The sequence below is a fragment of the Macaca fascicularis genome, chromosome 13 (genome assembly GCF_037993035.2).
Source record: "Macaca fascicularis isolate 582-1 chromosome 13, T2T-MFA8v1.1".
In the NCBI taxonomy this organism is placed as follows: Eukaryota; Metazoa; Chordata; class Mammalia; order Primates; family Cercopithecidae; genus Macaca; species Macaca fascicularis.
This window is the reverse complement of record NC_088387.1, coordinates 111,936,762-111,951,138: the sequence shown is the minus strand read 5'-3', so window position 1 is coordinate 111,951,138 and position 14,377 is coordinate 111,936,762. Positions and strand designations below refer to the sequence as shown.

At 48.7% G+C, this 14,377-nt stretch overlaps 1 protein-coding gene and 1 non-coding gene across 13 annotated transcripts in view; one reads left to right on the top strand and one right to left on the bottom strand.

Annotated features, from left to right (window-relative positions):
• Positions 1-13,481, top strand: part of RRM2 (ribonucleotide reductase regulatory subunit M2) — a 36,921-nt gene extending 23,440 nt beyond the window's left edge. For 2 of the 12 annotated variants that reach the window (XR_012422682.1, XR_010580576.2), the window contains 3 exons: positions 4,142-4,242; positions 10,826-10,876; positions 12,846-13,481. The gene's annotated coding sequence lies outside the window, so the exon portion shown is untranslated. Of the gene's footprint in view, positions 1-1,355; positions 1,485-4,141; positions 4,243-10,825; positions 10,877-11,962; positions 12,513-12,845 lie in introns of those variants that run through there. The other 10 variants (XR_012422683.1, XR_010580580.2, XR_010580577.2 and 7 more) reach the window with 9 other exon arrangements.
• LOC123568508 (small nucleolar RNA SNORA2/SNORA34 family) lies at positions 12,289-12,423 on the bottom strand. The gene has a single exon (XR_006691882.2). It is a non-coding gene; the product is annotated as a small nucleolar RNA SNORA2/SNORA34 family (small nucleolar RNA).
• Positions 13,482-14,377: the final 896 nt, after the last annotated feature.

Below are 14,377 nucleotides of genomic sequence, written 5' to 3'. Positions count from 1 at the left end.
TGTTGGGATTACAGGTGTGAGCCACCACACCCGGCCATTTTTTTTTTTTTGAGACGGAGTCTCGCTCTGTCGCCAGGCGGTGCAGTGGTGCGATCTTGACTCACTGCAACCTCCGCCTCCTGGGTTCAAGCGCTTCTCCTGCCTCAGCCTCTCGAGTAGCTGGGACTACAGGCATGCACCACCATGCTCAGCTAATTTTTGTATTTTTAGTAGAGACAGGGTTTCACCATGTTGGCCAGGATGGTCTCGATCTCCTGACCTCGTGATCTGCCCACCTTGGCCTCCCAAAGTGCTGGGATTACAGGCGTGAGCCACCACTCCCGGCCTTTTTTTTTTTTTTTTTTTGAGATGGAGTCTCACTCTGTCGCCAGGCGCCATCTTGACTCACTGCAACCTCCACCTCCTGGGTTCAAACAATTCTCTTGCCGCAGCCTCTCGAGTAGCTGGGACTACACGTGTGCACCACCATGCTCAGCTAATGTTTGCATTTTCAGTAGAAAAAGGGTTTCACCATATTGGCCAGGATGGTCTTGATCTCTTAACTTTGTGATCCGCCTGCCTCGGCCTTCCAAAGTGCTGGGATTACAGGCGTGAGTCATCGCGCTTGGCCCTTCTGCCCACTTTCTTCCCCTTCTTCCTCCTCCCCCGTCTCCACCCAGGCTGTCTCTGGAGTGACTGTGGATGCTGACAGAATGCATGTCCGCTTTGCCGTCACTGTTCATGCAGAGTGCCTGTTGGGGATTCTCCTGTAACCCAAAGGAGTGGCGGAAGGATGGAGCTTCAGGCGTTGAGGGCCAGGAAATGAACGCGGAAGACTGAATCCTTAGGGGACCCCAGCTCAGGGCCGGGTCTGGGGCTCTGTTCTGAGGACTGGGAGTGGGAGGAGGCGGCAGCAGGAGCCGGAGTCTGAGGCATCTCCTCACACTCTTCCAAGGTCAGAGACGAGGTCTCAGATCTGCTTGCTAATGCACGATTTATTTCTTTTTCAATTTCCTTTGGAACCTGTGCTGTGCAGATGTTCACATGATGTGGTGGGGAAGTGAGTTTTATAAAACTCTTGGCAGAGTACCATTTGGCATCCCTGTGGTTCTAGAGATTTCTGGGGCCTCAGGGCTGTAGCACCAGCTGCAGACAGCTGTCTGCCTTCTTACAGTGCTCAGCTTTTGGACCCAGCAGCTTTCTCAGTCCCGAACACATGTGTGACCTCACAATTCTGGCCCTTCCACGCCAACAAACTGTTCCGGCGTGTAGGTGGAGTTCCTATTTTTAATAGCCAAGTTGTTGAGAAATTGTAGGGCTTCTACTTCCTTTTGAACGGAAGGGCTCTAGAAATATTTATATCTTTGCTTCTATAGAATCTAGGAGGTCATCTTCACCCAGGGAGGGTCAGCATGTGGAGAGGGTCACTTGGAAGAGGTCCTGCATGTGGAGAGGGTCACCTGGGAGAGGCCCCCGTGTCAGCCTGCACTTGCTGTCAGTACATGGTACGACATTGAGCACCAAGGGGCTTAGCCAGCCCTTCGAGGGAAGTCCCAGCTGCCCACTGGGGGAAGGGCGGGGAGGCATGAAAACAATGAGCCCACCGGCTGGCGGGGGTGACCGTGTTATGCAAAGTGTGCACCATGTAACATGAGCACTGGACCGGGAGCCCCCAAGGCTGCTGGGGAATCAGGGAGACACCAAAGAGGAGGTGGCCCTTCCCTTGAAGGGTGAAGGATCGGTAGGAGTGTGTGGGAGAGTGGAAGCTGTTGGAGGGGAGGGAGGGAGGGAAGGAGGCCTGGAGAGAGGAGGGAGGCTCTTGCATTCTGGGCGGGTATGGGAGCTGCTGGCAGAGTTTGCAGAACCCAGTGGCTCAGTGTGGTTGGAGTTGGCTGTGGACCAGGTGGGTGGGCAGAAAGGGGCCAGGTATGGAGGGGTTTTTTAGTGCCATACTGAGGGGTCTGAAGTCCATCCCGAAAGTTGTAACTGGGGAGTGGCACGGTGGTGGGTTAGAGCCATGTCATTCAAACTCCCTCAAATTCCCTTACATAGAGACCCAGTGTGCACACTCACAGCCCAGGCTTGTGAGCTGCAGTCGCCCTTGCCATGTGCAGCTCGTTCTGGCGTGTTCTGTTCTGCTTCTATTCCGGCTCATTTGTTCTTCGAACAATGCTGTTTGCAATCCTCTACATTGGCTTCCTGTCTCCCTGAATATTTTTGATCTGCAGTTAGAACAGCACTGGATTGGCAAGAGGGAGACTGAGGCGGGAACCCAGGCAGAGGCTGCTGTGAGTCCAGCTAGGACAAGACGCGGGTGCCAGACAGTGGGCCTGGGGCAGACCCCAGGGACTTCGCAGTGAAGACCCCACCTCAGTGGTCCTGGGCCCCAGGCCTCAAGAGACTTGGGGCAGCTTCTGAAGCAACAAGAGGGGTCCTGTCATCGTGAGGCGTGTTGAGGATGCAGAAGCTGTGGTTTCATAACTCAGTCACTGTGTGGTGTCTGAAAGCCATTTCATTAAATGTCACATGGAATCAAAATAGAAATTACATCTCTGGGACAAAGCCCATTGAGTCAGGAGCCAGGGATTCTGAATTGGAACCAGAATAGCCTCCGAAGCTGGGTCTGTGGATCCAAGGCTGCCCCCACCGCCCTGGGTCTCGCTCACATCTGAACTCCCCAGAGGGGGCAGGTGGTCCTGGAGCCTAGCCTACCTGCCAGGAGTCAGAGGTGGCCTCAGGGGAACCATGACAGCCCTCCTTCTCACACTCATCCTGGGCACCCTGCACCAGCGGAAGCGTTTACATGTACAATCACCCATCCCTAGCCCCTTCTGGGAGGGAAGCATATCTTATGGATGGCGACCTTGAGGCTCAGGGAGGTTAAGGCGCCAGCCTGAGATCACACAGCCAGCGAGAGGCAGAGACAGGGCTCCAACTCCAAACGGTGGCTCCAGAGCCCCCTCTCTTTTCCATGCCCTGGGCTGCCTCTTTCCCCAGTGCACCTTGCTTTTTGGAACCAGATGACCAACGTGGAGAGACATGAACTGATTCAATCAGAGTGTATGGGGAAGGGACTTAGAGATCTGGCATTTTTCAAGCTCCCTGGTAATTCTCACGTGCAGCTAGGGTGGGGCACCTCTGCTCTGGGGAATAGGGGAGGGGTATGAGTGGCCCTGTGTCTGCCCTCTGTCCCCACCTGCCACCTGCTGGTCCATCCATTCAGCTGTTGCATGGACAGGTTGTTTTCTGGGGGCTGCTAGCCCCCTTGCACTGGGCAATGCTGAGTGTCCTCTCTGCCCCTCCCCCCAGTGTGTGCTCCTCCCTCTGCCCCTGCCACGCAGGTGGGCCGTGCTTGGAGGGGCGCAGGAGAGCTGAGATGGGTTGGGGATGGATCAGGCCTTGAGGGGGTGCCTGGTAAGCCCCAGGAAGGGTAGGGAGAGGAGAGGACAGTGCAGGGACAGCGACCCCCAGCCTTGCCCCCGTTTTGAGCATGGGGAAACTGGAAAGTGTACACAGGTAGGGAGGAAATGCCTGCATGTTCATTTTCTAATCCATTAACTTTCACTTTTTGTGTATTCTTTCTGTCTACTTTTTAAAGGTTGGTTTCTTTTCTAACTTCCTGTTTTAGATGTATAATTTAGTTTCTTTATTTATTTTTACTTACTTATTTTTTCGAGATGGAGTCTTGCTCTGTCGACAGGCTGGAGTGCAGTGGCGTGATCTTGGCTCACTGCAACCTCTGCCTCCTGGGTTCAAGCGATTCTCCTGCCTCAACCTCCTGAGTAACTGGGACTACAGATGTGCACCACCACGCCCAGCTAATTTTTGTATTTTTTTGTAGACACGAGGTTTCACTATGTTGTCCAGGATGGTCTTGATCTCTTGACCTCGTGATCTGTCTACCTCAGCCTCCCAAAGTGCTGGGATTAAAGGCGTGAGCCACCGCGCCCAGCTTAGTTTCTTTATTTAAAGATAAGGGTTTTTTGTTTTGTTTTGTTTTTGAGACAGAATCTCATTCTGTTTCCCAGGCAGGAGTACAGTGGCACAGTCATAGCTCACTGCAGCCTCAACCTGGGCTCAAGTGATCCTCCCACCTCATCTGAGTAGCAGGAATTACAGGCGTACACCACCACACCCAGCTCATTTTTGTGTTTTTTTCTAGAGATGGGTTTCGCCCTGTTGCCCAGGCAACAAGCAAATCTGCCCACCTCAACCTTCCAAAGTGCTGGGATTACAGGCGTGAGCCACCACGCCCGGCTAGAGGTAAGTTTCTCAAATTCCTGGGCTTAAACTATCCACCCACCTTGGCCTTCCAAAGTGCTGAGACTACAGGTGTGAGCCTTTGCACTCGCCTTGAATTCCTTTTTCAACAGTATGTTTCCTACTAAAAGCACTTATGAAAAGTGTGTGTTTTCTCTTACCCCTTCTCCTTTTTTGCCATCTAATTTTACATTGTATTTCTTAGTGTTTGTCTTTAAAATATACTTATATCTCTATGCTACTTTTTTCTTATTCTTGCCCCCTCCCCCATAAGAAAGATAAAGAAATCAGAGACTTAGACTGGGCCTGGTGGTTCCCGCCTGTAATCCCAGCACTTTGGGAGGCTAAGGCGGGTGGATCACTTGAGGTCAGGAGTTTGAGACCAGTCTGGCCAACATGGTGAAAACCCGTCTCTACTAAAAATACAAAGTTAGCCAGGCGTGATGGTGGGCGCCTGTATGCCCAGCTACCATGGAGGCTAAGGCAGGAGAATCACCTGAACCCGGGAGGTGGAGGTTGCTGTGAGCCAAGATGGTGCCACTGCACTCCAGCCTGGGCAACAGAGTGAGACTCTGACTCAAAAAAAAAAAGAAATCAGATACTAACAACTCTCTCCTTCTTTCTTTCTTTTCTTCTCAATTTTTGTTTAATGTATCATTTCTAATTTCAGAATTTATATTTATATATGTCCTTAATCCTCACTCACATTGGCCCTATAGGTAGAGTCACTGCTCACTGTCAGTTCCCTTGCTGAAGTTTTCCTATTTTTCTCTTGATTTGCTGAAATTCTTTCTCCAGTAGTTTCATCAAAAGGGACTAAATGAAAAAAAATTATTGAGTTATTGCAAGTTCAAAAAGGTTTCTAGTCTTTGTGTTTGACAGCTTTCCGGGACATAAAATTCTTAGACCACACTTTCTTTCCTTGAGAACTTCGTAGGCATCACTTCTGTCTCTAGAGTCAAATGTCATTGTGGGAAAGTCTGAGTCTAACTTCTATTTTGTTACCCTTTATGAATTGATATTTTCACTTGACTGTCCAAAGTCTTTTCTAGTTAGCTTCTTCCCCCTTTCTTTTATATTTTATGTCTAGTTACTTTCACAGAAATTACCTTGTTATTGACAGATTTTTGTCATTTTCCCCAAGACATGGTGTGCCCTTTTGGTTTGTAGATTTATCTTCTTTTATTTCAGGAAAATTTTCTTGAATGATATCTTTAAATATTTATGTTACCTTATTTCAGTTTTCTATTCTAGGATATATGATGGGTCCTTTGCAGTTCTTCCAAATCTGTAATTTTCTCTGTAATCTCTTTACACCGTCCATTTTCATTTCCTTTTGCTCACTTTCCTCAGTCTTGTTCTCAGTGTCTTGATTGTGTTTTGAGCAATATTTGATGCTCCTCTGCACAGCTTTCCATTTCATCATGACTTTGAAGATGTGATGTTTTTCCTTCTTTCTCCAGTTCTGTCAGCTCCAGTTTCATGTTCCCCCTGAGCTCTCATATCTGTTTTGTGTGCTTGCTTTCTGGAGATGATTGCTGTATTAATTTCTTTTTTTGTTGTTTTTTTTTTTTTTTTTGAGATGGAGTCTTACTCTGTTGCTCAGGCTGGAGTACAGTGGTGGGATCTCAGATCACTCTGGAACTCCGCCTCCTGGGATCAAGCGATTTTCCTGCCTCAGCCTCCCAAGTAGCTGGGATTATAGGCTTGCGCCACCACGCCCAGCTAATTTTGGTATTTTTAGTAGAGATGATGTTTTGCCATGTTGGTCAGGCTGGTCTCGAACTCCTGACCTCAGGTGATCCGCCCGCTTCAGCCTCCCAACGTGCTGGGATTACAGGTGTGAGCTACCGCGCCCAGCCCTGCTTTATTAATTTTTGTTGTTGTTTAATTTACAGCGAAAAGTTTGCTGGCAATTTTATCTGTTCTATGGCAACGTTTTTACTCATGAGCTTTCACTTGCCACTTGTTTTTCCTGTTCCTTTTCTCGTTTTTATTTTTTAATTCTTACAGTGTCTTCCTGTAGATGCTGCGCTCTTTGCTTTTTTGTTTTTCATCTTTGGGCAAGGTGAGTGTTTCTTCAGCCGTCTATTTGCCAGAGGTTTGTGTGGGAGAAGCAGCGAGGACTTTCCCTACATCCAGTGTCATGTGCAGTTGTAGGGCTGCTCACGGGCAGTCTGGTGATTCCTCTTTGTTGCCTGCAAGTGTGGCTTGTCTGTGTGATTGTCTGTGTCTGATCCGCTGCTTCTGCTTCTTGGTTCCAAGCTTACCTGTATCTCAAATGCCGCTGTCATGAGATCACGGGCCCCACTCCTGCTCGTGCAGATAAGGGACATTGGTTGGTGGGCAGTGTGATCCCTTCTCACAGCTTCTTCCCAAACATCTGTATGGTGTTTCCTGCCCTGGGCAACCCTCTGACTCGTTTCTAGTTTGGGTTTCATCTCTCTTCTGTTTTCACTGGAAATGGAGTTTAGCCAGGTGTGGTGGCTCATGCCTGTAATCCCAGCACTTTCAGAGGACAAGGCAGGTGGATTGCTTTAGCCCAGGAGTTCGAGAGCAGTCTAGCCAACATGGTGAAACCCCGTCTCTACTAAAAACACAAAAATTAGCCGGGTGTGGTGGCGCATGCCTGTAATTGCAGCTACTGGGGAGGCTGAGGCAGGACAATTGCTTGAACCCGGGAGGCAGAGGTTGCAGTGAGCCGAGATCGCGCCACTGCACTCCAGCCTGGAGGCACAGCGAGACTCTGCCTCAAAAAAAAAAAAAAAAAGATGACGTTTGCATTTTGTTTCTCTTTGTCCTTGTTACTGTGGGACGATTTCTTTTTTCTTTTTCCAGCTTTATTCGTGTATAATTGACATACAATAAACTGCACCTATTGATTGTGTTATTAATAAGTTCTGACATACGTATACACCCATGCAACTGTCACGACCACCAGCCACTGGACATCCTGTCACCCTCCACAGCTTCCTCGTGCTATTTCTTACCTCCACTCCCATTCTCAGACAAACTCTGACCTGCTTTCCATCGTTAGAGTTTTCATTTTCTAGAGTTTTATGTAAATAGAATCCTACAGTATTTTTTTTTTTTTTTGATGTGGTTTCTCTCACTTAGCATATATTTTTTTTTCTTTTGAAATGGAGTTTTGCTCTTGTTGCCCAGGCTAAAGTACAATGGCGTGATCTCGGCTCACTGCAACCTCCGCCTCCTGGGTTCAAGCAACTCTCCTGCCTCAGCCTCCCGAGTAACTGGGACTACAGGCGCACGCTACCACGCCGGACTAATTTTTTGTATTTTTAGTAGAGGTGGGGTTTCACCATGTTGGCCAGGCTGGTCTCAAACCCCTGACCTCAGGTGATCCACCCACCTTGGCCTCCCAAAGTGCTGGGATTACAGGCATGAGCCACCATGCCCGGCCTAGCATAATTATTTTGAAGTCCATCAGTTGTATATAACAGTGGTTCATTCCTTCTTATTGCAGTATTGCATTGCATTGTATGGCTGTGCCATATTTATTCATCCATTCACCCGGTGATAGACATTGGGGCTGTTTCCAGCTTTTGGCTGTGATGAATCAAGTTGCTGCCAGTCTCCACGTAGAAGTCTCTTTTGGACACTAGCTTTGATTCCTCTTTGATTCCTCCTTTTTTTTTTTTTGACAGAGTCTTGCTCTGTCGCCCAGGCTGGAGTGCAGTGGTGCGATCTTGGCTCACTGCCGCCTCCGCCTCCCGGGTTCAAGCGATTCTCCTGCTTCAGCCTTCCAAGTAGCTGGGACTACAGGTGCCTACCACCATGCCCAGCTGATTTTTTTTGTATTTGTAGTAGAGATGGCGTTTCACTCTGATGGCCAGGCTGGTCTCGAACTCCTGATCTCGTGATCTGCTTGCCTTGGCCTCCGAAAGTGCTGGGATTACAGGTGTGAGCCACCACACCTGGCCCCATTCCTGTTGAATAAATGCATAGAAACAGAATGACTGGGTCACATAGTAGGTTTCACTTTTTAAGAAGTGACCAAACTGCTCTTCAAAGTGACCACACCGCTTTACATGCCTCTGAGCACATGAGAGCAACAAGAGTCCCAGTTGCTTCATACCCTTGCCAACACTTGGCATGGCCCATCTTTTACATTTTAGTCCTCCAAGTGCGTGTCTAGTTTATAGCCTTGGGGTTTTCATGTACATTTCACCAATAACAAATGGCATGAGACTTTTTTAATGTACTTATTTTTTATATGTACACCATCTTTGGTGAATTGTCCAAATCCTTTGCCCATTTTAAAATACCGAGTTGTGTTATATATTAGGTTATAACAGCTCTTTATTCTAGCTACATGTCTTTTATCAGATATATGACTTGTAAATATTTTCTCCAGTCTGTGCCCCTCTTTTTCATTTTATTCAATGTCTTTTGAAAACTAAGTATTTTAATTTTTATGAAGTCCAATTTACTTTTTTTTATAGTTTATGTTTTCTGTGTACTATTCTTTTTTTATTTTTAATTTATTAATTTTTATTTATTTTATTTTATTTTATTTTATTTTATTTTATTTTATTTTTGAGACGGAGTCTCGCTGTGTCACCCAGGTTTAAGTACAGTGGCACGATCTCGGCTCACTGCAAGCTCCGCCTCCCGGCTTCACGCCATTCTCCTGCCTCAGCCTCCCGAGTAGCTGGGACTGCCTCCCAAGTAGCTGGGACTACAGGTGCCTGCCACCACGCACGGCTAATTTTTTAAATATTTTTAGTAGAGACGGGGTTTCACCGTGTTAGCCAGGATGGTCTCGATCTCCTGACCTTGTGATCCGCCCGCCTTGGCCTCTCAAAGTGCTGGGATTACAGGCGTGATCCACCATGCCCAGCTTAACTTTTTATTTTTATTTTTATTTTTATTTTTATTTATTTATTTATTTTGAGACGGAGTCTCGCTCTGTCACCCAGGCTGGAGTGCAGTGGCCGGATCTCAGCTCACTGCAAGCTCCGCCTCCCGGGTTCACGCCATTCTCCTGCCTCAGCCTCCCGAGTAGCTGGGACTGCAGGCGCCTGCCACCTCGCCCGGCTAAGTTTTTGTATTTTTTAGTAGAGACGGGGTTTCACTGTGTTAGCCAGGATGGTCTCGATCTCCTGACCTCGTGATCCGCCCGTCTCGGCCTCCCAAAGTGCTGGGATTACAGGCTTGAGCCACCGTGCCCGGCCAACTTTTTATTTTTTGAGACAGAGTCTTGCTCTGTCACCCAGGCTGGAGCGCAGTGGTGCGATCTTGGCTCACTGCAGCTTCAGCTTCCCAGGTTCAAGCAATTCTCCCGCCTTAGCCTCCCAAGTAGGTGGGATTACAGGCGCCTGCAAGCATGTGTGGTTAATTTTTGCATTTTTAGTAGAGACTCGGTTTCACCGTGTTGGCCAGGCTGGTCTTGAACTCTTCACCTCAGGTGATTCGCCTGCCTTAGCCTCCCAAAGTGCTGGGTTTCCAGGCAAGAGCCACCACACCTGGTCCCTGTGTACTATTCTTAAGAAATCTTGCCGGGCGCGGTGGCTCACGCCTGTAATCCCAGCACTTTGGGAGGCCGAGGCGGGCGGATCACAAGGTCAGGAGATCGAGACCACGGTGAAACCCCGTCTCTACTAAAAATACAAAAAATTAGCCGGGCGCGGTTGTGGGCGCCTGTAGTCCCAGCTACTCGGGAGGCTGAGGCAGGAGAATGGCGTGAACCCGGGAGGCGGAGCTTGCAGTGAGCCGAGATCGCACCACTGCACTCCAGCCTGGGCGACAGAGCGAGACTCCGTCTCAAAAAAAAAAAAAAAGAAATCTTTTCCTGTGGTGAAAAGGGAACTCTTGGACACCGTTGATGGGGGTGTCGATTGGTACAGCCATTATGGAAAGCAGTATGGAGGTTTCTAAATAAATAAAAAAATAGAACTACCATATGACTGACCAAAGGAAATGATATCACCACCTCGTGAAGATAGCTGCACTCTTGTGTGAATTGCAGCATTATTCACGTTAGCCACGATTTGGAAACAATGTAGGTATTGATGAATGAAGGGATCAAAGGACCGGGCACAGTGGCTCACGCCTGTAATCCCAGCACTTTGGGAGGCCGAAGTAGGTGAATCACTTGAGGTCGTGAGTTTGAGACCAGCCTAGCCAACATGGTGAAATCCTATCTCTACTAAAAATACAAAAATTAGCCGGGTGTGCTGGCACGCGCCTGTAGTCCCAGCTACTCAGGAGGCTGAGGAAGGAGAATCACTTGAACCCAGGAGGCAGAGGTTGCAGTGAGCCAAGTTCGTGCCACTGCACTCCAGCCTGGGTGACAGAGTGAGGCCCTGTCTCCAATAAAAGATCTCTTTCGACTCTATGATACAAAGATGTTTTCTTCTAGGTACTTCGTAGTTTTACATTTAGGTCTATGCTGCATTTTTAGTTAATTTTTGTATATGGTATGAGGTTGGAGATTGGGGCTTATTTTTCTATTCTCTTTGAGCCGGTTTCTGGGAGGAGAGGGAGGACCCATCAGCTCCTCTGCTGTGTCAAGCTATTATACAAGGCCCCATGGGCTGAGGTTTCTTTTTTTTTTCTTTTCTAGGGAAAAAAAAGGAAAAGCCATCAGCAATACCAAGGGAAACCGTAAGCTAAGGTTGGCATAGTTCTCAGCAAGCCTCACAGCGCTTCTCTGTTCCCTCCCTCACCCCTTGCCTACCTTTAATCCAAAAATGATTTTACCAGAATGTCCAACAAATAAGACAAGACCCAAAAGCACTGAGAACTTTTTCTTGCTGCAAAGTATAAAACACAGACCGGTATAGTGGCTTAAAAAAGCAAACTCCCAGGAAAATGTATAGAGATGGAAAATAGGACAGCAGAATAGCAGGGACTGGGGAGGGGAGAAGGCGGTGGTGCTCTTGAACAGGTAGAGTTTCTGTTTGGCTGGTGGAAAAGCTCTGGAAAATAAAGTGTTGATGGTTGCACAACATTGTGAATATTCATAATACCATTGAATGGCACGCTTAAAAATGGTTAAAACAGTAAATTGGGTTATGTGTGTTTTACCACAGTTAAAGAGTATTTTTAAAAAAGCATATTCCCTCTGGGGTTAGTTAGCTGTAGTCAACACCTAAGTTCCCCAGGGATGAACTGAAGTATGGACCAATAATATGAATTAAAATTAAATATTGCCAGGCAGGCTGGGCACGGTGGCTCACGCCTATAATCCCAGCATTTTGGGAGTCCGAGGCAGGCAGATCACTTGAGGTCAGGAGTTCTAGACCAGCCTGGCCAACATAGCGAGACCTCGCCTCTACTAAAAAAATAAAAAAATTAGCTGGGTGTGGTGGTGCACACCTGTAGTCCCAGCTACTTGGGAGGCTGAGGCAGGAGATTCGCTTGAACCTGGTGGGTGGTGGCAGGGGTGGGGGGTGGGCACGCAGAGGTTACAGTGAGCCCAGATGGCATCACCGCACCTGCAGCCTGGGTGACAGAGTGAGACTCCAAAGAAAAAAAAAATTGCCAGGCAGTATGAGATTGCTTGGTCAATATCCTAACAGTCACAAAGCAAGCAAGTGATCTTGAGAGCAGGGAAGGGAGGAGGTGGGAAGAAAGGAGGACCAAGTTCCTCTGAGTGGCTAATAAATATTATTTTGGTTAAGTCCCTATCTCCACAGACTAAGTCCCTGATTCTTTTTTTTTTTTTTTTTTGAGACTGAGTTTCACTCTTGTTGCCCAGGCTGGAGTGCTATGGCTTGATCTCGGCTCACGGCAACCTCCGCCTCCCGGGTTCAAGCGATTCTCCTGCCTCAGCCTCCCGAGTAGCTGGATTACAGGCGTGCGCCACCATGCCCGGCTAATTTTGTATTTTTAGTAGAGACGGGGTTTCTCCATGTTGGCCAGGCTGGTCTTCAACTCCCAACCTCAAGTGATCAGCCTGCCTCAGCCTCCCAAAGTGCTGGGATTACAGGTGCGAGCCACTGTGCCCGGCCTGTAAGTTCCTAATTCTTAAGTCTAACATAGTTAAATTGCTCTGTAAAAAAAACAATGGCTTTATATTCAAGACCATGTTGCTTCCAACTGAATTGGCCACTCACACTGGGATACTGAGCAGCGAACAGACCACGAGGAAGACATCACTCTTGGATCCTGTTTGAAACCAACAGCTACAGCAAAACACTAGTCTTGATTCAGAGCCTAATGGGGTTTCTTTAATTAGCAAGTTTACATTCATGGAGTCTTGTGAAAATGATTAGATAAATTGCAGAGAAATAAATAAGTATTTTGTACATCGGAGTATTATTGTTAATTTCTACCTGGCTACATGAGACTCCCTCCTCTGGGTTTTCTCTCTGTGCCCTTTTGCTGTGGACAGAAGGTGCCCTGCTCATTCATCCATCTAGCTGGTGAGCCAGGGGGCAGCCCGGAGGGAGGAGTGGAGGGGACATGGGCCTGGAATTAGACCGAGCTGGGTGTGTCCCCAGCTCTGGCTGCACTGCCAGGCCCTGGCTTCGTTACTGTGAAATGAGGGGTGGGGTGGGTATCTGGTCTCCCACTCCGCATTACTGAGGCGTTCTGGGTCTCTCCTCCACCCTCTGATTCCTTCCCCTCTTCTGTTCCAGTCCAGAATGCCTCCTTTCTGCCTAAATGCCTCTGAGCTTCATTTGATCATCATCAGCTGCAGACCCATGAGCCACTGGGCCTGACCTGGGAGACACCGGCCCTCCGCTTCCAGCGCTCTCCAGCCCGGATTTCCTGCAGAACAGTGGCAAAGCGTTCGCCCAGAGCTGCGTCCCCTCACTGGAAAGCAACGCTGAGTCGGGGTTACCTGGCTCCACTGTGCCCCCAGCGAGGTGAAACTGTACCATCAAATTCTCACAACAACATTGGTTCTCCTTTAAGGATAAGGAGGCTACCGCCCAAAGAGCTTGTGCACTGGGTGCACAGCCACTCGGGCCATCTTCCAGAGCGGGATGTCTGACTCCAGAGCCCGCCAGCCCACACTGCTCTCCTGAGGACTGGGTTTCTCTGGCCTGAGTCTGCCCGAGTCTACAGGAAGAACCCTGCTGGCACCCCAGTAAGCCCCTCTAGACCTTGGGGCTCTAACTGCTCTCAGAGCTCACTTTTCAGTTAGCCTATAAGGCAGGGGTGTCCAGTCTTTTGGCTTTCCTTGGCCACATTGGAAGAAGAATTGGCTTGTGTCACACATGAAATACAATAACACTAATGATAGCTGATGAGTTAAAAACAGTGAAAAATCACAAACTCAATGTTTTAAGAAAGTTTGTAAATTTGTGTTGGGCTGCATTCAAAGCCATTCTGGGCTACGGGTTGGACAAGCTTGCTATAATGGATCAGAGAGATCTACAGTCTTAAAGAAGAAACAGCTCCCAGGCCTGTTAGACCTATCAGGGCACTCACTGAATGCTGTGAGCAGGGGAAGGGGCAGGCCTGGGCAGTGCGGTCCTCAGTGGGGGCCCAGCGGTGTCTCCAGTCATCTGGGGAGCTGGGAACAGCACACCAGGGTTTGTTTGCCTCCTGGGAAAGTTCTCACTTGCAGCAAGAGAGAACAGAGGTGCGAAAGCTAGGCCATGTTCATTATTCCTTCATTCCCTATTTATTGAGCTTTGACAACGTGAGGACTGCTTGCTTGATTGATTGACTGATTGGGACAGGGTCTCACTCTGTCACCTAGGTGGGAGTGCAGTGGTGCAACCTCAGCTCACTGTAACGTCTACCTCCTGGACTCAAGCCGTCCTCCTACCTCAGCCTCCTGAGTACCTGGGATTACAGGCCCACACCACCACACCCAGCTACCTTTTGTATTTTTTGGCAGAGACAGGGTTTCGCTATGCTGCCAGGCTGGTCTTGAACAACCAGGCTCAAGTGATCCTCCTGCCTCCCCTTGGCCTCCCGAAGTGATGGGATTATAGGCTCCAGCCACAGTGCCCAGCCAGAGGAACGTTTCAGATGCTGGAATCAATGGTAACGTGTTGGAGGAAGGGGGTTTCTGAGCTCAGCCCATTTCTTATACTTGGATCTTCCCAAAGGTCCAGTGCGAGGGACTTCAGTGGAAGAGAAGTGAAAAGGGAAGGGGCCGTGTCCCTTGGCAGCAGGGACAAGGGATGTAGCCTGAGCTTTAGCATCATGAAGG